The sequence below is a fragment of the Nyctereutes procyonoides genome, unplaced genomic scaffold, assembly GCF_905146905.1.
Source record: "Nyctereutes procyonoides isolate TBG_1078 unplaced genomic scaffold, NYPRO_anot_genome, whole genome shotgun sequence".
Classification (NCBI taxonomy): domain Eukaryota; kingdom Metazoa; phylum Chordata; class Mammalia; order Carnivora; family Canidae; genus Nyctereutes; species Nyctereutes procyonoides.
This window is the reverse complement of record NW_026575135.1, coordinates 35,110,139-35,133,032: the sequence shown is the minus strand read 5'-3', so window position 1 is coordinate 35,133,032 and position 22,894 is coordinate 35,110,139. Positions and strand designations below refer to the sequence as shown.

Sequence of the window (22,894 nt, the reverse complement as noted above, 5' to 3'; positions counted from 1 at the left end):
TGCTTCACATTCAAAATTGCGACAGTCTACTAAATCCTGTTTGATCATCTGGTATTAATGTACAAAATGTTGGTCAAATGACATTTAGAACCTGTGAAACTTTTTTGTAATGAGGTGAAATTAATATAACAAAATTAGTCATTTTTAAGTAAACAATTCATTGGCATTTGGTACATTGACAAAGTTGTGCATCCACCACCTCTATCTGGCTCTAAAAGGGAAGCCCTGTCCCCATTAAACATCCTAGCCAGTACTTATTTCATTATTTTCCACATTCTACAGGGTGTGAAGTGGTGCCTCATTGTGGTTTTGATTTGCATTTCCCTTATAGCTAATGAGGTTAAGCATCTTTTCATGTACCTGTTGGCTTTTTGTATATCTTCTGTGGAGAGATAGGAAACTATTCAGGTACTTTGCCCAATTATGTTTTCTTTAGCTCTAATGGTTTTCACTGAAGTAGTAGTAGTGAGGTCATGTGAGGCAAAGAGTAAAATCCAGGACTACTCCTCAGGTTTTTCTTATGTTTTTGTTTTTTTGTTTTTTTACTGTGGCAAACCCCACAAAATTTACCATCTTAATAGCTTCTAAGTATACAGTTCAGTAGTGTTAAATATAATCACAGGGGGCCTGGGTGGCTCAGTTGGTTAAGTGTCTGACTCTGAATTCTTCTGCTCATGTCATGATCTCAGGATCCAGAGATCCAGCCCCATATGTTGGACTTTGTGCTGACTGTGGAGCCCGTTTAAGATTTTCTCTCTCCCTCTCTCTCTCTGCCCCTCTCCCGCTTGCTCACATGAGCTCTTTGTCTTTCTCATAAATAAACCTTTAAAATATATCCATATATCATATTGTTGTGAAACAGATTCCCCAGAACCTTTTCATCTTGCAAAACTGGAATTAACTCCTCCTTCCTACCACCCACCCCCTTACACCACCCTTGGTAACCACCATTCTACTTTGTTTATATGAAGCATCTCAAGTAGTCAAATTCATAGAAATGGAATCATATAGTACTTGTCTTTTTGTGATTGGCTTATTGCACATAACATAATGTCTTCAAAATTCATCCATGTTGTAGCATGTAGAAGCCTTCCTTTGTCAAGCTAAAGATTATTCCATTGTATCTAAATACATTTTGTTTATTCATCTGTTGATGAATATTTGGGTTACTTCCACCTCTTAGCTATTGTGAATGTTGCTGCTATTGTAGGCAAGAACTCTACCACTGAACCACCAATGCATAAATAATGCTGCTGTGAACATAGATGTGCATATATCTATTTAAGCCCCTGCTTTCAATTCTTTCAGATACAAACCCAGAAGCAGGGTTGCTGGGTCAAATGGAAGTTCTATTTTTAACTTTTTGAAGAAACTCTGCACTGTTTTCCATAACAGTTGCTCCATTTTATAATCTTATCAATAAGGCAGAAGGGCTGCTCCCTCATTTTGAATTAGCATGTCTCGTAGAGTTGTAAGAGTTGTAAGAGACCTTTGCGTATTCTGAATATTACACCTTCATTAGATGTATGATGAACAAATATCTTCTTCTGTAGGTGTCTCTTTTCACTTTCTTGATCATGTCTTTTGGTGTACAATAGTTTTTAATTTTGATGAAGTCCAGTTTATTTTTTTCTTTTGGTGTTATATCTGAGACAAATCCACTGCCAAATCCGAAGTCGTCATAATTTACCCCTATATTTTCAAGAACTGTATGGCTTGAGTTCTTATATTTAGGTCATTGATCCTTTTGGAGTTATTTTGTTAATATGGTGTGATGTAGTAAGTCCAACTTTATTCTTTCGCATGTAGATATCCAGTTGTCCCACCACCATTTGTTAAGGACACTATTCTTTTCCTCATTGAATGATCTTGGCACCCTTGTTGAAAATCAATTGGCCATAGATGTATGAGTTTATGAGTCTGGGCTCTTGATTCTATTCCATTGGTCTATACATCTATCCTTAGGCTAGTATCATGCTGTTCGATATGCAGTTTTGTAGTAAGTTTCAGAAATCAGGAAATGGGAGTCCTTTTTTTTTTTTTTTTTTTTTTTTTTTAGGAAATGGGAGTCCTTGATTTGGTTCCTCTTCTTCAAAATTGTCTTACCTCTTTGGGATCCCTTGTAATTCCATATGAATTTTATGCCCATTTATGCAATATATGCCCCTTTGAAATTTTTTTTTAATTTTTATTTATTTATTCATGAGAAAGCGAGAGGCAGAGACACAGGCAGAGGGAGAAGCAGGCTCCATGCAGGGAGCCCGACTTGGGACTTGATCCTGGGTCTCCAGGATCAGGCCCTGGGCTGAAGGCGGCGCTAAACCGCTGAGCCACCCGGGCCGCCCCCCTTTGAAATTTTGAGAGGGATTTCATTTAATCTATAGATCAATTTTATCATCTTTACAACATTGAATCTTCAAATTTATGAACACAGAAGGTCTTTCTATTTGTTTAGGTCTTCTTTAATTTATTTCAGACATGTATGGTGGTTTTCAGCTTGCAAGTATTTTACCTCCTTGATTCATTTTATTCATAGGTATTTTACTCTTTGGGATTTTTTTTTTTAAGATTTTATTTATTTGACAAAGAGAGCGCACAAGGAGGGGGAGCAACAGGCAGAAGGAAAGAAGCAGGCTCCCCACTGAGCAAGGAGCCTGATGTTGGGCTCAATTCCAGGACTCCGGGATCATGACCTAAGCTAAAGGCAGATGCTTAACCAACTGAGCCATCCAGATGCCCCTGGGATTGTTTTCTTAACTTCACATTCAGATTGTTCATTGCTGGTGTATAGAAACACAACCGATTTTTGTGTGTTCATCTTATTTCCTAACACAGCTGAATTTGTTAGTTTTCTTGTGGAGCCTTTCAGCTCTTGTATATATGATCATGTGATCTGTAAATAGAGATAGTTTTACTTCTTTTCAGTTTGAATGCTATTCATTCAGTCAGTCATTCATTCCTAATTGTTCTGGCAAGCCTTTCTAGTACAATGTCAACTTGCAGCGTTGAAAGCAGGCATCCTGTGTATGTAGTCCTTTTTTTTTTTTTTTTTTTAAGATTTTGTTTATTTGAGAGAGAGAGAGAGAGGGAGCACACATGCGCACAGCAGGAGGAGCAGCAGCAGAAGAAGCAGACTCCTTGCTGAGCAGGGAACCAGATGGGGGCTCAATCCCAGGACCCTGGGATCACAACCTGAGAGGAAGGCAGACGCTCAACCAACTGAGCCACTCAGGCACCTCTGTGTATGTAGTGTTGTCAGTTTTAGATTTACATGAAAACTTTTGAGGAACAGAAACAATAGGTGGGATTCCAACTCTATTTTCTATTTGATCTTTTTTTCTTCTTCATTAAAGCTGGAATTATAAAAGCTTCTCTTGCAAGTCAACGGAAAGCTTTTAACTGATAAATGTCTAGTGCCTGTGTACTTCCTGATGTATAAATGGCTCACACTAACCTTTGCCCTGAAATTTGTCATTGCTCCCAAGAGGCTTGGCTGTGTCTACTACATTTAATTGCACTGTCTAGTGTGTGACAGGCAATCTTTATTTATTCATGAGAGACACACCGAGAAAGGCAGAGACACAGGAACAGGCAGAAGCAGGCTTCCCGCAAGGAGCTTGATATGGGACTCGATCCCGGACCCCAGGATCACGGCTTGAGCCAAAGGCAGCCGCTCAACCACTGAGCCACCCAGGTGTCCCTCTGTGACAGGCAATCTTTTGCATAAATGGCAACTTTTTGTTTCAATACTGCGTCACAATTATTTTAAGCATATGGTCAACAATGAATAGCAATCCAGAGTATGCAAAATTCAGCTTCATGACACTGTTCTTTCAAGTACTTAAATTGCATTAAGAAGCCAAAGAATAGAGAATTGCCCAAGACAGAACTGTCACGTTTACCTCTCTGCCCTGTGGCTGGTAAATTCACTTGGCACTGATTTTAAACTAGTTTGATGTTGAAATGCTGAAATAGAAAGGAATGTGAGTCTTAGAATTAAGAAAACATAGTATATTGCAGTAAAAAAAAAAAGAATGAGGATTATCTCTAGGAAATACATGGACTGGCTTCCCAGATATCTTTCAGTGAAAAAGTTCCTTTTTTTTTTAATAAAGGGAATAATAAAATAGAGATGTGTTTGTTAATGATTACTTAATTAACTTGATTACCTTTACCAGGTGGCAGTAGGGTAGAGGGAATAGTAATGAAAGCCAGAGGCTGGGCAGCCCAGATGGCTCAGTGGTTTAACGCTGCCTTCAGCCCAGGGCATTACCCTGGGGACCCGGGATTGAGTCCCACGTCAGGTTCCCGGCATGGAGCCTGCTTCTCCCTCTGCCTGTGTCTCTGCCCTCCCCCGCCCCCCCCCCCCCCGTGTCTCTCAGAAATAAATAAAATCTTAAAAAAAAAAAAAAAATGGAGGCTGTCCTGGCTGTGGAGGCATGGATTGGCCTGGCTCCTGCTAGATCCCTGGGTGGGCTGGATTGCTCTATGACCATGGCTAGAGGGGCCAGAGCCAAGTATAGGGTCCTTCCAGGATCTCTAAGTCACAGACAGGAATATCTCCTGCCAGCTCCTTGTGCCAGCAGGACTGCTCACAGACTGCTGCTGGGATGGGCTTGAGTCCAGTTCCAAGGCTGTTTCAAAATCTGCCGTTTGACAGGCTTACTTCCAGGGGCTCCTGGATCCTAGCTGAGAGTGTCTTACTGCCAGTTCACAGGCCACTTCAGGGTAGGCAGCCAGGACTGAGGTCCATGGGCTACCCACTGCATAGATAGGTGTGACTCCTCCCAAGTCCTTTAGCATATGGTGCTAGTGACAGAACCAAAGCCAAATGGAGCTGTAGCCAAGTTGTCAAGGTACAGAGCTGTTTCTGTATCTGCTGTGGCTATGACCACGATTGGTGTGCCAGCAGCCTGGGAACAGGCCTGCCTTCTCAAAACAGCTCTTCTTGGTCTTGGCCTGCATCAGAGTTTCATGATATACCTGGATCTCGAAGCTCCCACAAAGGCGCTTGTCCCTGGTTGGATGCCAAGTTATTGTCACTGGGGGTCTATAGATACAAGCAAGGGATGTCTTATTTGGCCATCTTGCTAACATTAGTACTTTAAGTATTCCTTTTATAAAGGTTTGACTTCTATGTAAATGTTGTAAATATTTTTAAAAATAAAAGGATTTTTAAAAATCACAAAATTTAAACAGAAACAAATTAACTATATATTGAATTGAATAGTCAGATTAAAAATTTCAAGAAATTTCAATGCTATATTCTGATTGTATATTCCTGGTGGGGAATATAGTCTAAGGACCAGAAGTGCAAGAAGATCTTAAATTTTATTTAGTAAGTTTGCTACTGATAGTTGTGTTAATCTCATAATTCTGAAACTATTTGGTATATAGTATATTGTAAGATATACAGCAAATAAATCCAGTGATGTCTTAGGAATCAGGATTTTCACTGTAAGATATGTAAATGTAGAAAAAAATATAGAATCTTGAGTTAGGTTTGAATTGGAGGTATCAGTATGCATTCATATTTGTGTGTGTGTGAATGTGTATGAGAATGGGGGATGGGGAAGGGAAAAGGAAGGAGAAGAAAAGGTATTTGGGAACAACTGGTAAAATTTAAATATGAACTGTATATTAGAATGTATTTAATGTTAAGTTTTAGGTATGTTGGTGATATTGAGGCTATGTAGCAGAATATCCTTATTCTTAGGAAGTACATGCTGAAGTATTCAGAGATGAAATACCCTGGTGTTTGTAATTTACTTTTAAATGGCCCAGGAAAAAATTTATATGTACATATATAATATGCATTGTTATATAGATAGTATATATATATACACAGAAGAGTGTATATACGGGAGAAGTGGAAGCAAATATAAAAAAGATTAAATGGGGGGCACATGAATAGCTCAGTCAGTTAAGCATCTGATTCTCGATTTCAGCTTAGGTCCTGATCTCAGGGTCATGGGATTGAGTCCTGAGTCAGGCTCCATGCTTGGTGGGATGGGGTGGATCTGCTTGGATTCTCTCTCTCTCCCTCTCTTGCTGCCCTTCCCCTAGCTTCTGTGGATGCTGTCTTCTCTCCGAAATAAATACGTCTTTTTAAAAAATGGTTTATTTTCCCCATATTCTTTTAAATTGTATTTGGTTTTGACATTTTTTCAATGCAAACAAAAAGTTAAGAAACAAAAAGATTCAAGAGGTAAGAATGCACAGAACCCTGTAGCTGATAGAAGTGGGAATGGAGGGACAGCCGAGTCAGGAATGGCACCTAGATTTCTGGCTTGTCACAGGGATGTCATCGCTGAATGGGTAGCTTTGAAAGAAGAGCAGGCATACAGTGATGAGACCTGTGCTTTAGACACAAAGTGTGAAGTGTCTGTGTGATACACAAGTGGAAACATCCAATAGGCTGTTGGACATACAGGTTTGGAGGCTGAGTGACACAGTGAAAGAGGTGAGCTTTGAGTTGGGGACCTGTATTAACCTGAGAGGGCTACCGTATCAAAATACCATGGAATAAGTGGTTGAACAGCAGAAATTTATTTGCTTACAATCCTGGAAGTCTGAGAACCAAGCTGTTGGCAGGATTGATTTCTTTCAAGACCTCACTTCTTGGCTTGTAGCTGGCCGCCTCTGTATCGTCAATGGTCTTTCCTCCATGTGTGTCTGTGTCCTTGATCTCTTTTCCAGTCACATTAAATTAGGGCCCATCTTAAAGACCTCGTTTTAACTGAATTACCTCATTAAAGACCCTATCTCCAACTAGTCATATTCTGAAGCACTGAGGTTAGGACTTCAATTTAAGAATGGGGTGGGGCACAGTTCAGCCCATAAGGGCCTGAAGGCAGTCTCTGGACCAGGAGAAACCAGACCACATAGAATACTTTTTTATATCCAATAGTGTTAAGTTAAAGTAATCCCAAGAGCAGTAAGTAAAATTTCCCCTCACTGGTAAATGAGTTTTTCAAGTGTGTTTGGGAAAAGGAATATTTTCCAAAGGGAGGCATAAATACAGAAAGGAAGAGAAGGAGTAAGGGAGGAAATGAGTTTGTGCATTTCAGTAAGCTGTCTCATATTTGGCCCAAGTTGAGGAAGCAGGAAAAAAAAAAGATTGTTTTAGACACAAACTAAATTTCAAGGGCAATTTCTACTTGTAGAAAGAAACTAACTTTAAACATGTCCCCACTATGTTTGTGAAAGGAAGTGAAACGAAAGAAATGAAATTAGGAAAACTCCTTGGCATTATTTCTGGAACTATATCCAGGAGCAAAATTACAATGAATTTCTCACCCCTCGGGTCAGGGACCAAGGGATGTTTTTGCAGAGTTGTGGCAAATCAGCTCTGGCATATATTTATGAGATATTTGGTGGTAGGGCAGGAAGGAACAGGAATGGCAGGAAAAGTAGAAGAATAAACCTGGTCTTTGTGTGTTTGGTTGGTTTAATCAGATCAAGTAAGATCCTGTATGTTGTACTGACTCTACTCACTCTCTGCTTTTATCCTTTGGAGACTGGAAGACTCCCCCAAGAGGTAAATGCTGTCAAGAGTAGAACTGTGTAGTAGTAGATTAGTTATGTTTTGCACACCTACTTGCAAATCTTGCTTCTTTGGGATATCAGAATATATTTGGTGGAGTACTAAGGATACTGTTCCTGAAGTCCCCCAAATATTGTAGTGCCTTTTACCTAATTCATTATCTGTATAAAGTTATAAAAGTAGCCATAGAAGACTAGGAATTAGGTCATATGTATAAAACCCAGATCTATTTGAATGTGTGGTTCATGCCATTGCAAAAAATGTTTTCGCTTTACCTTCGTCAGCTTGTAATGAGAGGGTTTCCTTTTATCCTTTGTAGCTCAGGGATCACCTGATGGATCATCTCAGACACAATAAACATGGCTTCTGAAAAAATAAAAAATAAAGTCTTGGCAAGTGTTACCATGCTTTGGGGTTTTTCCAGTCTGATTGTGAAGTAGCCTATTTTAATGTGGTTATAATTTATAGCACTATTACTATGAATTAAGCATCTTTTTATATATTCTTCTGTTCCATCTTTTACCATTTTTTTTCTGTTGGATTATTAACTGTTTATGTAAGGGAAATTAGCCCTGCATAAAAACTCAATGTTTTTTTCCCCAGTGTGTATCATTTTTTCTCCCTTGCCCCCTTTTTAGCAGCTTTATTGAAATATAATTCACATACTATATAATTCATCCATTTAAGGTATGCAATATTTAAAAAAAAACAAAACATCCAGAGTTGTGCAGCTATCACCACAACCCAATTGTGAAGTATTTTTCTCACCCCAGGGGAAACCCTGTACCATGTAGTAATTTCCCAACTCTATTTTTCCAAACTACCCCATCACTCCAGCCCTAAGGAGCCACTAATCTATTTCTGTCATTATGCTTTGGCTAGTTCTGACGTTTCCTATAAATGAAATCACACAATATGTGTCTTTGGTTACTTTCTTTTTTTCACTTTGCTCCTATTCTTTCTCAAACCCACTCAAGGCTGGATTTTGTGTTCACTTACACTCTCCTTTAAAAGGTGGTTAACTAGGGGACACCTGGGTAGCTCTGTCTGTTAATTGCCTGCCTTTGGCTCAGGTCATGATCCCCGTGTGCTGGCATCAACAAGTCTCAGGTCCCCTCAGCAGGGACTCTGCTTCTCCCCTCCCCACTCTGTCCCCCTGCCCCTCCCCTCACTCCTGCTCTTGCTCTCAAATAAATAAAATGTTAAAAATAAAATAAAAGGTGGTTAACTATTGCTATTTTACATGCTTTAGCTTGTCCTCTTACCTCCCTAGCTGTACCTTCTTGCTGCCTTGCTAGTTTCTCCTCCTCTTCTCTCTGGACATGGAGGTCCCAGGACTCATCCTTGCTCCTCTTCTGTCCACTCTCTCTCTCTGCTTCTCATCTGGGGAGACCACTAGCTTGCTATAAAAATCTGTTCCCCTAGAATTCTGGCTTCAGGAATATGGAGTAGGCCTACATTCCCTATTCCTCCTACTAAATATAACCAAGAACTCTAGACACTATATACAAAAGAAGCATTTGAAAGGTGGAGAGATAGGATGCCTGGGTGGCTCAGTGGTTGAGCTTCTGCCTTTGGCTCAGGGCATGATCCTGTTGTCCTGGAATCGAGTCCCACATCGGGCCCCTGCAGGGAGCCTGCTTCTCCCTCTGCCTGAGTCTCTGCCTTTGTGTCCCTCATGAATAAATAAATAAATCTTAGAAAGAAAGAAAGAAAGAAAGAAAGAAAGAAAGAAAGAAAGAAAGAAAGAAAGAAAGAAAGAAAGAAAAGAACGAAAGGTGGAGAGAAGGCAGGCTGGCTAGAAACATCAGGACCCAAGGAATGGTATGATGGAGGAGTTCTTCGCATTTTCTTTTTGACTCATACATCCCAAGCTTGGAATTGGAGAAGCCAGCAACTCAAAATGCCAGTAGGCATAGACCAAAAATTCCACAACAAAAGTGTGTTTTCTCTAGTCAGAGGACGGAGACAGGGGTAGTCTAGCAAGGCAGAGACATTCAGATAATCACATTCTACTCCAGCCAAACACCACAGGAAAAACAGACAGACTACAGCCCAACCCCAACCACACAAGCAAAGGATGAATGGAAACCTAGACTTCCACCCTTATCAGGCTTCTGATAAGGTTTTCCTTAAGAGGTTTTCCAACAATCCTATCAGGTTTTCCAACAATCCTATCAGGGCGGTATCAGAGAAAGCTAAGTAGGGAGTTGAACTTTCAGCCCCGCTGGCCAATGAGGCCAATGGAGACTATATGCAGATCTTGGACTTGCACCCTATACTTGGAGGGGTAGATCCTCCCTTCCCCTTCAGAGAAAGCCAGCTAAGACAGAAGGTTTAATAAGATCCAAAGTTGTATAACATAATACGAAAATATTGAGGTTTTTTTTTTAAAGATTTATTTATTCATGAGAGATACAGAGAGAGAGAGGCAGAGACACAGGCAGAAGGAGAAGCAGGCTCCATGCAGGGAGCCTGACGTGGGAATCGATCCCGGGTCTCCAGGATCACGCCCTGGGCTGAAGGCAGCGCTAAACCGCTGAGCCACCCGGGGTTCCCATATTGAGGTTTTAATAATAATAAAAAAAATCATCATACCAAGAATGAGGAAGATCTCAAAGTTATGGGGAGGGGGTGATTATAAAAGTAGAGATGACACAGAGGTTAACATTACCGGACAATGAATTTTTTTTTTAAAGATTTTATTTATTTGTTTTTAAGAACTCTCTACATTCAGTGTGGGGCTCAAACTTACAGCCCTGAGATCAAGAATGGCATGCTCCACCAACTGAGCCAGACATACCCCTCTCTACCTGAAAATTTTAAAATAGCCATGATACAAATACTTCAATGTGCCAAGAAAACTATGCTTGAAATAAATGAAAAATTAGAAGGACTTAGCAAGAAAACAAAGTCTTAGCAAAGTAATACAAACTCTAAAGAAGAACTAAGTGGGAAAGAACTGAAAAATACAATAACCAAAATAAAAAGCTCAGTGAATGGGCTAGAAAGCAGGGTGGATGGGATAAATGAACAAGTAAACTAGAACAGAGAATGATAGACATTACTAATGTGAACAACAGATGAACTAGATTTTAAAAAATGAGCAGAACCTAAGGGAAATGGGAGCCACCAAAAAAGCCCAAAATTGAATGTTCATGTCACTGGAGTCCTGGAAGAAGAGAGAGAAAACAGACTGAAAACATACTTCAAGAACTAATGGCCGGAAAGTTCCCAAATGTAGTAAGAAACATCAACCTAGAGATTCAGGAAGCTGAGCAAACTGCAAATGGAATCCAAGAAATTCACATCAAGATGCAACATAATTAAGGTTCTGAAAACTAAAGACAAAGAAAAAAAACAGCTAGAGAAACACAACATTTTACTTATTAGGAAAACACAATGGATTTTTCATCAGAAACCATGGAGGCTATAAAAGAAGTGGTGTAATATTTCTCTAAGGACAAGGAAAGGGGCTTAAAGAACTCAACACAGAATTCTATACTTAGAAAAACTATCTTTCTTGGATGAGGTGGGAAAAGACATTCTCAGATGAAAGAAAATTTAAAGAATTGTTGCCAGCACACCCACTCTAAAAAAAATAAAGTTCTTTGGTCATTCTTAGCTGACTGGGCCACCCAGCCACCCCCCACCCTTTAGTCATTCTTTTAAGTATTTAATTTTATTTATTTATTTATTTATTTATTTATTTATTTATTTATTTATTTATGAGAGAGAGAGAGAGAGAGAGAAAGAGAGAAGAGAATGAGAGCACAAGCAGGTGGAGGGGCAGAGGGAGAGGGAAAAGCAGTCTTCCTGCTGAGCAGGGAGCCTGGGTGTGGGGCTGTGGTGCTTCACTTCAGGACCCTAAGATCATAACCTGAGCCAAAAGCAGACGCTTACTGACTCAGCCACCCAGGTGCCCCTAAAGGACATTTTTTAAACAGAAAGTAAATGATAAAAGAATGAAGCTTGCAACATTAGGGGAAAAGAACAGAGCAAAAATATGGGTGAATACAGCAGACTTCCTGTCTCTTGAGTGTTCAAAGTAATGTTTGATGGTTAAAGTGAAATGTATAGCACTGTTTAGTGTGTTTCTAAATAGATGTAGAGAAAATATTTAATGCGATTATATTATAAATGGGAAAAAAAAGATTAAAAGAGAAAATGTAAAAAGGGCAGCCCGGGTGGCTCAGCGGTTTAGCGCCGCCTTCAGCCCAGGGTGTGATCTTGGAGACCCGGGATCCAGTACCACGTCGGGCTCCCTGCATGGAACCTGCTTCTCCCTGTGTCTCTGCCTCTCTCTCTCTCTCTCTCTCTCTCTCTCTCTCTGTGTGTCTCTTATGAATAAAATAAAATCTTTAAAAAAAAAGATGTAAAAGGAGGCAAGTTCTGTACTTCACTTAAATAGGAGAAACGATACTAGGAGACTGTGCTAACTTGTATAACACCTAGAGCAACTATGGAGACAACTCCACAAAGAGATAACACTTAAAAACACTGCAGACAGATCCAAATGGAACCCTAGAAAATGTTCAAGTAACCTACAAGATAGGAAAAAGAAAACTGGTAAACACAAAACAAAACAAAAAAATGAAAGGGCATAATTAAGCTCAGCATATCAATAATACCATTAAATGTATCTTTTAGTTATTTATTTATATGCAGTATATATTGATCTTTTACCTAAAATATTTATTATGCGCTGTGGTAAAAAACTTTTTTCAAGAAACTCAAGAGGAATTAATTGCTGAGGGCAGAGCTTTCCTGGTTATTCTTCTCAGGCAAATGGAATTCAGGTTCTGATCCTCTTAGGCTAAGGAAGGCGGTATCTAGCTGGAGGCTGGAGGATGACCCTTCTGGGCCTGATAAGCTCTGAAGGCCATTCTGGCAACAATTGGCAGTAGGGTTCCAGCAGTTTCTTCCATGGGTGGAAGTTGAGAGTCGGATTTAATCTGGTCGAGCCCATTATGCTGTAGGAAATCCCACTGACCATGGGAGCAGCCCAGAGAGCTGGGCGAATCATGGATCCAATCACTTCCTGTACCTGTCTGATGCAGGAAAGGGGCCACTACAAAAATCCATGAGTTGTTGCCCAAATTATTCTTTAGGTTGTCACTGCAAACCCCATCAGAGTTTTCTTCAAAATGCTCATCCTTAAAATATGTTTTCATGTGAAAAATTGTAACGTGTTCATTCATTTTGGGAACTGTCAAATATTTCTAGGATTAAAATTCTTCCAATTTTCACACTTGAGAGGAGAGTCAAGTGTCCTCAGACTTTCAGATCATTTGTTCCTCAGGCTGAATTACTAATGAGAATGGTGAAAAGATTTGGTTCTACTTGGTGCCTTATCTGGAACTTTCCTGGCAGTGACTCTCTCCATCTACAGTATATACTAGATCTTTGCCTCCAATGTTAAAATGATCTGAGAATTTAGTGAAAAAGGATGATCTTACTGGTTTCAATCGTTTTCACCTTCTTTAAGGCCTCTGACCTCATACCCGACAGGTAGTTAGACAACTTTTTCTCTCACTTCTCTCAGAAGTATGAACTACCCCAATCTTCCCTCATCCTCAACATGTTTCCAGGTGTTTAATATATAGTCTCTACATTCCCCCCTTCTTTGGCATAGAATTCCTTTAGGATACTTGGTTTCGAGTCATAGAAACCCCACTCAAACTAGCTTAAGAAAAAAAAAGTGACTTCACCATAAAGGTCCTGGGGTGTCTTGGGGACATTTGTATGTGGCTACGTCCCTGGGCATAGCTAGAGCTAGAGACTTCCATTTGGACTACTACTTATCTAGACAACTCTTTGTAGAATGGCTTCACCATGTTTTTGCACTGATGACCAGTTCCGCCAGCTTGTCTACCCATCTGGTAGGACAGGTTATCAATAGTGCCCAGGTTCAAATCTCTAACCCAGAGCTCAATTCTTTTTTTTTTTTTAAGATTATTTATTTATTTATTCATGATAGACACACAGAGAGAGGCAGAGACATAGACAGAGGGAGAAGCTGGCTCCTCACAGGGAGCCCAATACAGTATTCGATCCCTGGACCGGGGATCACGCCCTGAGCTGAAGGTAGAAGCTCAGCCACTGATCCTAAATTCCTACTGATGCATTCTGATCATCCAGCTTGGATCAAGACCCACTGCTGGACTGATGAACCCTAGCCACAGAGTTAGGTTACAGTGTGTTACCACAGTGTGTCTATGTCTATGGCAGCCATCTGAATGGTGTAGGGGCAGGGGAAGGTGGGAGGTGGGCTGTCCCCATCGAAGAAGTGGTGGAAAATCCCAGAAAAGGAGGAGACACTGGGACAGATAAAACAACATGTGTCTCCTCCATGCACTCCTCCGCTCCTAGTAAATTGCAAGATCTTAAGTTTTCAATTCCACCTTTTTCCATCTTCTTCAGGATCTAGTTTCATGAGTCACCCTTTTATTTTTCCTTTACGTTTTAAATTTGTTCTTCTACCTGGGTGCCTTTTTTTTTTTTTTTTTTTAGGCTGAAATTTGCCCAAGTTTCTCCTATACTAAAGGAAAGTCCCATAACTCAAGCTCCTGCTTGATTCATGTACTTTTTCACCAAATGTGTCACCCGGGTACTCACATTTTACCCCACCTGACCTCCTCCATCTTTACTTGCTCTGCTTGCATTTCACCAAGGTGTTTCTTGCTCTCTGAAAGGCTGAAGACAAGGCAGAGTGAAGGAAGTATGGAGTTTATAGGCTGTTGTGATGCATCTTTCCAGTGGGTAGAATGTCTGACTGACAAGCCAGCATCACCTCCCTCAAGGGATATCTCAGGAATCAGAGAGCCAAACCCAGGGGTTGGGGAGGACTGGGAGGCATGGCACTGACCAGTCCCTGACCTTTCTAGCTTCCTGGTTCCAGAGAGTCTGTGGCCACAGCATCACCTGGACCCCACCCAGGCTGCTGATTGCTTGTTTACCAAAGGCTCCCTGGTGAAAGGGCCTTATCACGCACAGGCCTGAGAGGAAATCCTCTCAGGCCATTTGCTTCCTCAGGTGAAGGTAACTCCCTGCCATCTTGTGCCCTCTGGAATGAAAGGGACAGGTAACGACCACAGGTCCAACCAGAATTGCTAATGGTAGCCACTGGGAAAGGCTGAGCCCTTCGTCCTCACTCACCCATCTCCTTTCTGGTGCTCTCGGCTACATGGGTGCTTGTGGGGAGGCCCCTATTCAATGAAGTCCATTGCTTCTTTAGCTTTTAAAAAACTTATTGTGGAAAAATTAAACATATGCAAAGTAGAGAGACTAATGTCTTATCACCCAGTTTCAACAGTTATCCATTTAAGGACAGTGTTGTTCCATCTGTACGCCCAAACCAACTTCCTCCCCCATTAAAAAAAAAAAAAAAAAGATTTATTTAAGTAATTTCTTCACCCAGCATGGGGCTCAAACCCACAACCGCAAGATGAAGAGTCACATGCTCTCCCAATTGAGTCAGCCAGGTGCCTCCTCCCCTGTTGTTTTAAAGCAAGTCTGAGATGCTCTATTTGGTCTGTAAATATTTCAGTATATATCTCTATACAATGCTTTCTTTTTTATTTTTGGTTATGGTCAGGTTTATTAAGGTATAGTTTACATGCGGTAAAATTTAAAAGTACAGTTGTGAGGTTTTATGAACTCAGTTATATATAACCATGATAATCAGAATGTAGAACAGTTCTATCATCCCCTCAAACTTCCCCATGCCCCTTGCAGTGAACTCCCTTTACTTCCCTCAAGTAACCACAGATCTGTTTTCTATTTCTTAATTTTGCCTTTTCTAGAAGGTCATAAAATGGAATCAAAGCAGTAGCCTTCTAGGGCGCCTGGGTGCCTCAGTTGGTTAGGCATCTGCCTTCAGCTGAGGTCATCATCCCAGGGTCCTGATCCTGGTCCTGGGATCCAGCCCCAGGTGGAGCTCCCTGCTCGGCTGGGAGTCGGCTTTTCCCTCTTCCTCTACCCCTCCCCCAGCTCATGCTCTCGCTTTCCCTCGCTCCCTCTCTTTCTGAAATAAAATCTTAATAAAAAAATAAAGTAGTAGCCTTCTGAAGACTCACATTTTCAAACATAATCATACCATTATTAACATCTCTCCCAACCAATGATCATTCCCAAGATCAGCAAATATCCAGTGTTTCCTGTTCCATGTTTGTCCTAAAAATTATTTGTTTGCACTCTTAAGATCTAGACCTTTCTACACATTGCAACTGATTGTTAGGTTTCTATAGGAAATCTGTACGTTTCTTCTCCAGCTTTTGCTTAAGACATTGGGCGGTCATGAAGAGTTTCCTTTAATCTAAATTTTACTGATTGCACTTGCATGTCGTCATTTCGTCTGTCCTCCACAGCCTCGCTACTAAAATGTAAAGCAGCAGCAAGGATCTGCATCACTTAGGCGTTCGTGAGAAATGCAGAATCTGGGACGCTACTCAAGACCTACTAAATCAGAATTGGCATTTGTAACATTTTTACAAGATCCCCAGGTGACTCAGTTCCTGTGAATCAGAAGTAAGGGCCAGAGTTTTGGTTTGGGTTCTGTTTTTTTTCCCCCTCCTTCAGGAGCCAACGCCACTTTTTATTTCTTAACCAGGTACACACCTGCTTCTCCCTCGCCCTGCAGAACGGCTCAGGGCCTCCCTGTCACTCAGGCCTCTCCCTGTCACTTGGGCCTGGGGAACTGTGGCCCCGCCCCTGGCCCCACCCCATTCTCTGGTCCCTTAGTGTCCGGTGAGCTCTTTCCCCACAGGGCTTTTAGGGCTCCCTTTTCTCCTCCTATTCTTACCCTTTTTGCCCAATCCTGACCAGCCCTCGGTCTTTCAGCTTGCCTCTTCGGTTGCTGAGAGTATAGATCTTTCTCGGAGCCCCAGCTTGCAGCTTTAACTCAACAAGTCTGAGCCTCCATCACATTTTTCCCTCCCAGCTTCCCTCTGGGGTCAGTCACCTGGCCATCTTCTTCTGATGGCTCAGGCTAGACTATTTGAAGCCGTCTTCTGTTTTTTCCCCTCCTCTTTCATGTCTACCTCTAATTAGTAGTCAAGCTTTTGATTCTCCTTCTGTATTTGTCAGCCTTCATTAGGTTATGCTGGAGTAGGAAACAGTCACACACACACCCATCTCAGTGACAAGACAGTTCGGTTTTTTGTTTGTTTGTTTTTTGCTGATGTTCTAAGTTGGGTTGAGCGTGCTTCTGCTCTGCTCTCATGTCTCCTCCGTTTTAGGAACTGAGGTGGAAGCAGCAGCCCCCATCTGGCATCGGCAAAAGGCAAAGAATGGCAGATGGGATTGATTTCAAAGCCTCTGGTAGTCACGGAACACATCAATTCCACCCACCATCTCTTGCTCACAGTCAATGACAAGGTTAAGTCCCATGGCAGTGGGTCAGGAAAGTGTGTCCAAGTATCTGGAATCAATAGTACAGTCTATCACAACTCCTTTTCTGTATGGATTGCATCCCTTATTTCAATGGCCTTTCCCCTGCCTTAAACTTCCTTTCTCTCGGCTTAGAACCCACCAGCTCTGGGAAGCCTTTCCTGACACCCTCAGACAAGGTCAGATCTACTGCTGGCTATTGTCGTGATACATGCACTTTTTCATGGCACTCTTGTAACGAATGACGTAGGCAATATTCAACATCTGACTTTCCGTCTAGACTGCAAGCTCCGTGAGGACAGACAGAGCATCGATTTTGCCCACCACTTCATCCTTGGCACCTCGAAGACTGTCCAGGCACATCAGAAAGTACTCAAGAATTACATGTAAATGAATGAATGCACGTTTTGGCCATGCTGCTGTCATCTCTCATCTGGATGATAGAAAGACCTCACCAAGTGTTATTGGTATCTCCAAGTGTACTCCTCATACCACCTATTTGTCTTCCAGCTCGGCCTCCCTTTCTGCCACTTTTCCATTTGAAACATAGGTTTGAAGTTTCCTGAATTATTACGCTTTCTCAGACTTCCATACTTTTGCACATGCTGTTCCTTCTATGGAATTTCCTCTCCTCAGGGCTTTTCCTGGTAAAATCCTGTTCATCTTGTATAGCTCTGTTCTGAGGCTATCTCCTCTGCTGGGCCTACCTTGGCTCTCAGGGCAGACGTGGGCCCTCCACCCCTTGCTTTCATGTTTAATGTGTGCATCTGCATGTTAGCAAGTATCACGTTGTATCTGATGGTTTGTGGGCCTCTACTAGACTGTGCTCCAGGAGGCCAAGAATAATATTTATACTTATTTATTCTTATTTATTCATATTACCCAGCACTTATTATGAGCACAAAGCAAGTGCTCAAAAATGCCATATACCCTATACTCTTGAAAAGTAGTTATCTAACAGAGTAACACCCTCTCTGTCGAGAAGGAGCTGTCAAAATCCACACTATGGGCAGCCCTGATGGCTCAGCGGTTTAAGTGCTGCCTTCAGCCCAGGGCATGATCTGGAGACCTGGGATCGGGTCCCATGTCGGGCTCCCTGCATGGAGCCTGCTTCTCCCTCTGCCTGTGCCTCTGCCTTTCTCTCTCTCTCTCTGTGTTTCTCATGAATAAATAAATAAAATCTAAAAAAAAAAAAATCCACATTCACGAATTCCATGCACTGCAGGCACAGGCAAAGCCTCAGACTTCCAGTCAGAATCTACTGACTTGTACTACAGATACACCCAGTCCTAACAAACTGTTTGTGGCTTTCCAGTGTAGATTAGAGAAAAGAGAGAGGCCCAGGAACAATGGCAGGAAGTAGTCTCTGATGACCTGTCAGTAATCTAGTAGAGCACCCAATACAGCAAATATGGACATGTTCCTGTAGGGGCTACAATAATGTGGTCCTGGTGAGACCCTGCTTCCTACAGCCCTCTCTCACAATTCAGAACCTGGAGATTTTGTCTTAGATTAAAAAAAAAAAATCCTTGCTCATTTGTCTTGTTTCCCTCCTAACTGGAGTGAGTGAGCAAACTCTGAGCTCCTAGTTTGGTAAAGAGCCAGGGGAAAAGAGGGTGGTCTTTCTCAGGTCTTCTCTCTCCTTTCACTGGTGGTGGCAGTCTTGGCTTAGATCTGATTTTTCAGGGAAACAAAGCATACAGTCCATAATGAATTTTTGCCCTTGCGCACTTGGGCTTAAATAAGGTTCTCAAATTTGAGCGTGGGTTGGAATCACCTGGAGGAGTTGTTAAGGCACAGATTGTTGGACTCTACTTCCAGAGTTTCTGACTCAGTAGATCTGGGGAATGGGCCTAGAAATTTGCATTTCTACGAAGTCCCTAGGTGATACTGATGCTGCTGGTCTGGGGATGACACTTTGAGAATCAAGACCATAATGAAAAACTCTGGCTAGACAGGAAAATACAGAAAATTTCATCCTCGATCGTGCACTTCGTGCTTTATTGGCACAGGTGCCTGCAATTCTTTCCAAAGAAGACTGTGACGTGATGACTTCTACTTGTAGAACCAGTTGAACTGGATATTTATTATCAGATATTTACTTAGACCAAACATAAACATAGTTATAAACTCTGTAAAAAGAGAAGATGCTGGCATCCTGACTTCCCTGAAGGGCTGGTTCCCTTAGACTTGCTCTATGGATCTGTATCACTGATTCATATTTAGACCAAAAGCAATGTAAGTAAACTCATCGTCAGAACTCAACAGTGCCCTGTTCTCTGCTGTCACATTCCCCCATCCTGCTCTCCCCAAGCTCTCTGTTTACACCTGATCTCAGAGTCTTGTATTCAATCACTAATGGTAGTTGTCAAGGCATATTATTAACATAAATCTATTTCAGAATTAATGATCCAGTGATAGGTCCTAATGTTAAATTACTAGGTTATATTCATTGAAAAAAATGGCAACAATGAGGAGAGTTGATGACAATATCAAAAAAACTTCAACACAGTCCCAAGAAGACCAACACTGATGTCTTTGGGGAAATGTAACCTTTGTCCCTGGTGCTGCCCACCAATGGCTTTAGCTTAGCACTGTCTCTCTATGCAATTGTAATTAGAACCCAAGTGGTTGGTTTTGATCTTGAACTAGGATGGTCATTGCCAGTAAGAGTTCCTGAGTAGGAGGAAACCTCATCATCATTCCCTAGCAGGATTTGGAGGAGGTTTTATATCTAGTGAATTCTCTATTTTAGTAGTGCTAAAAGTCACAATGTTGTTTTTTTAAAGATTTATTTGAGAAAGAGAGAGCACACCTGGGGGGAAAGGCAGAGGGAGAGGGAGAAGCAGACTCCCTACTGAGCAGGGAGCCCAATGAAGGACTAGATCCCAGGACCCTGGCATCATGACATGAGCTGAAGGCAGACTCTTAACTGAGTCACCCAGGTGCCCCTAAAAGTCATAATGTTTTTACATTTTAACATCCTGAAATCCAGATACATCCTACAGTGGGTGGCATTTTATATATTATACAATCCCACAGTTGGCCAAGTGGAGGTCAAGATGTATTGTCATTGCCTGAATGCACACAAACTCAGTGGTTAATCCTGGTGCAATGAATTGGCAACTGTAATCTCCATGTTTCTGTCAACGAATCACCTAAGGACTGTCTGGAAAAGAAGCATGATACCTATTGTCTCAAAACTTTCCCTTGCAACCTTCAGGCAAGAATGTGCCAGCATCAAAATATGTACATGAGGTTTGGAAGCATTCAGTGGTAGAGTGCGGTGAAGAAATGCTGTATCAGCAATGCTTGATAATTAATAACATGAGGACACTAATGACTCAGGTGAAAAACAATTAGGAAAAAGGTGAGAGATTCTGTGACAAAATTATAGGAATTCCTTTTTTTTTTTTAAGATTTTATTTATTTGTTTATTCATGAGAGACACAGATTGAGAGAGGCAGAGACACAGGCAGAGGGAGAAACAGGCTCCATGCAGGGGAGCCCGATGTGGGACTCGATCCCAGATCCTGGGATCACACCCTGAGCTGAAGGCAGATGCTCAACCACTGGGCCATCCAGGGGTCCCGAAATTATAGGAATTCCTTAATAAGTTTATTGTGCTTATATTTTCCCTTTTACATAACATAAGAATGCTAGTTATCTCCTATGTAAGTCTAAAAGCTCTCATTTCAATGAATATTTAAAAATTCTAAAAGATAAAAACACAACAAAGTTTAATTCGGCATATCTTTTTTTTAAAGGGCAGCTCTCAACCTTTTTGATTTGAGGACGCCTTTTATAATGAAGATTGAGGATCCTAAAATTCTTTTATTTGTGTGGTAATATCTAGCGATGTTTTTCATATTAAAAAAATTTTTTTTTGAGGGCATCCTTCAGTGGCTCAGCGGTTTAGCAACTGCCTTTGGCCCAGGGGATCCTGGAGTCCTGGGATCGAGTCCCACATCGGGCTCCCTGCATGGAGCCTGCTTCTCCCTCTGCCTGGGTCTCTGCCTCTCTTTGTGTCTCTCATGAATAAATGAATAAAATCTTTAAAAAAATTTTTTTGAGAGAGAAATGTGTGCATGTGGTGGGGGAGGGGCAAAGGGAGAGGGAGATTCAAGCAATCTCTGTGCCCAGCACAGAGCCCCACATAGGACTCAAACTCAGCACCCTGAGATCATGACCTGAGCCAAAACCAAGTGTTGGATGCTTAACCAACCACCCCTCGTATTCAAAATTTAAAGAGACTTTTAAGAATGAGAGCAAAAGGGGCAGATCATGTTGCAGTGTTCACAGGAAAAGAGTTTTCACCTTGTGGATCCCCTGAAAGGGGAACACACTTTGAGAATCATTGGTATATAAAATAATGGTGTGTTTTATACTAGTAGAGTTAATACAGATATATTTCTACCGTAAATACTGGAAGGAGTACAATGGGGAAAACTGTTGTTGGACAATTAGTGTGGCACTGTGAGGCACAGAGAAATTAACTGATTAAATTTCTCTGTGACTGTGAGGAATATTTTCCCCCTCCCATTGAATTGGCCAGCTCACACTGGGTGTCCTGGAGGCCTGAATGGGTCCAACCTCACGACAAGGTACCAGTGTTATCTGGGTTCCTGGACAGTGGAATTGGCTGTCTAGGAGGAGGACAGATGCTGGGACAGATGAAAGAAGGAGTGTGGTTTAGTTTCTAGTGGGGGGTGGGGGGGTGGGGGGGGTGGGAAGCTGAGTTTTTCTGGAGATGAAAGAGGAGTTGGGGCTTGCAGTTTCTGGAGATCTGGGGAGGCCTGCAAATGGCTGTGTGGGTATTTGCTACAGATGGACACTGGAGTACCAGCCAGTGTTCCGCTCGACAGTCAGGCTGAGAGAGGGCTGTCCCTGGCAAGCTGCTGCCTTCAGAATACCATGCAGGTTTGAGCAAGCAGATGCAAGTGCCAGGCACCATGGATGGCTGACCAGAAGTTTCCTAGCCACTGCCACTGTCCTGGCCTGGTAATCCTAGAACCACTCAAGGAAGGAGGACCAGAGCACCCCCCACCCCTACCCACATGCACACCCACCCACATACACAGAGACAGACACACACATGGTTGGCTTTTGTGGGGACCAGATTGGGTTTTAGAAACTACAGCAGCAAAGTAGTTGCCAGCAGGTCTGAGATCATTCTGTCCGAATTTGATTTCTAGCCCTGCTTTACTGGGGCATTGTCCAAAGAACCCACTTCACAGGATTACCCTGGGAACACTACCTAAATGGTGATGCATGGAAGCTCCTCAAACAGTGCCTGGTGTATAATAAATGCTATTATCTATCTATCTATCTATCTATCTATCTATCTATCTATCTGCCATCATCTCTTGCTCTTTGTCCTGGAGATGTCATATCTGCCACACCGCGGCCTCTGAGTGTTACTATGGCTAAAGTTTCGTCCTATGTTTAATTGAAGATCAGATCAGATTAAAGCCCTAAAGCTAGAGTCCCGGAGACCAAGAGTGTCCTGGAAATTGGCAGAGGTGCTCTAGTGAACGGCGGGTGGCAGAGGCTGCAGGGGAAGGTCATGGAGCCGGCACTGCAGCCTGCAAGGGCGTCCTGCTGTCGCCCACGGCACCGAGTCCTGCCACGCACACCCTCATGGGCTTCCGAGGGACGGGGGGGGGGGGGCTTGTGTCTCGGGAGGGTGAGTACGGGTCCCCCACAGAGCAGACGCCCTGAGAGCCCACAGGGGCAGCGTGCTCCCGGGGTGGGAGGTGGCGCCAGGGAGTCTGAGCGGGAAGGGGGTGTGGGCAGGCCCCCGCCAGCCGGGCTGCGCCGCTCCCGCCACCTGCCGCCGCCGCCGCACGCACCGGTCCGGGGACCCCTCCGCCCCCGCGCAGCCCGCAGCCCCCAGCCTGGCCCGGGTGGGCGTGGCCTGCCGCCTCCTCCAGGGGGCGGGGCCGGGGGCGGGGCCCG

At 42.5% G+C, this 22,894-nt stretch overlaps 1 protein-coding gene across 1 annotated transcript in view; it reads left to right on the top strand.

Moving 5' to 3' along the window:
• The window catches only part of ACER2 (alkaline ceramidase 2), a 57,036-nt gene that overhangs the window by 1,601 nt on the left and 32,541 nt on the right, over positions 1 to 22,894 (top strand). The window lies entirely within an intron of this gene.